Source organism: Halyomorpha halys, unplaced genomic scaffold, assembly GCF_000696795.3.
Source record: "Halyomorpha halys isolate HHAL.00 unplaced genomic scaffold, Hhal_1.1 Scaffold1271.1, whole genome shotgun sequence".
Taxonomy (NCBI): Eukaryota; Metazoa; Arthropoda; class Insecta; order Hemiptera; family Pentatomidae; genus Halyomorpha; species Halyomorpha halys.
In genome coordinates this window covers 80,460-81,643 of record NW_027113754.1, presented here as the reverse complement: position 1 = coordinate 81,643, position 1,184 = coordinate 80,460, and positions in this window count along the sequence as shown.

Sequence of the window (1,184 nt, the reverse complement as noted above, 5' to 3'; positions counted from 1 at the left end):
TATATATATATGTAAAGATGCTTACCTTCAGGCTCTAACCCATTCCCACCTCTAAATAACAATTAAGTGACGTTAGCACATGGTTTTATAAAAAAGTAACCTCTGATATTGTTTTTATTTCATTTATGATTGTACGAGTCTTTCAGTGAACTAAAGACTATAAAAACTGATTTTGTTTTATAGGTACGTATAGTTTAAGAAACAATGTATTATTTAATTTGAATTTGTCATTAATTAATAAAACAATTGTTTTATAACAAAAGAAGTTTATATATATAAAACTTACTATTAAACTGGAAGGATTAATCAAAATAACAAGGGGTTCGTAGTAACACACAGAGTAATCAACACAAGAGTATCTCAATAACTAACCTTTATTAATATAATCATATGGTATCTAAAACATATGAGCTATTAAACTTAATAGCTAATCCTATTAGTAGTGGTTCTTATTGTTATACAGCTAACTCCCTCCCTCCAGTTCCTTCCTATGGAGGAACTCTAAAGAAAAATAAAGAAATGTGAAGTAAAAGTGAAATGAACCTGGTACCCTGTCCTACATAAGAAATAAAAATTCCCTGAATGTACAGGAAAAGAGAAAAGAAAAGAACAAAAAAAAATTAGCCACACTGAACTTAGCCTATAACTTTACCTAACAATTGAACTTAATCTATGACTTAACCTAACAATTAAATTTAGAGAAAACAGAAGAGAAGAAAAAAAAAAACTTCCTAGCTGTGAGATGGTCCAGGCTGGGCGCTGCCATCTGGCTGATTTGAGGCATTATGTGAGGTACTGAAGCTCCTCAAGGTGTACCGTACGTGACCGAAATGGGTAACTTACATCCCTGATGGTGAATAAATTATTCTCCCGAATAGTGATAACCTTGTATGGACCCTCCTCGCGCAGCTGTTTTGTTAGGAGCTGTTCCTAGTCACCTGTACACTATAGTTCCCAATGCTAGTGGCCCCTTCTTAAATACTATGGGTCTATTATTCGCCTTATCAACTGGGGTTCGTTTTTCGCAGATTAATTTTTCTCTCACTTTCGCCCATGTTTGTTGGCGCTCTACCCTCGCTAGGTACAGTCTGGTTCGTAGATCGTTGTTGTTAACCGTAATGAGATCCCCTCTATCCCTTCGTCGATGTCCAAAAACGATTTCGACAGGCGATAGTCCCGTTGCT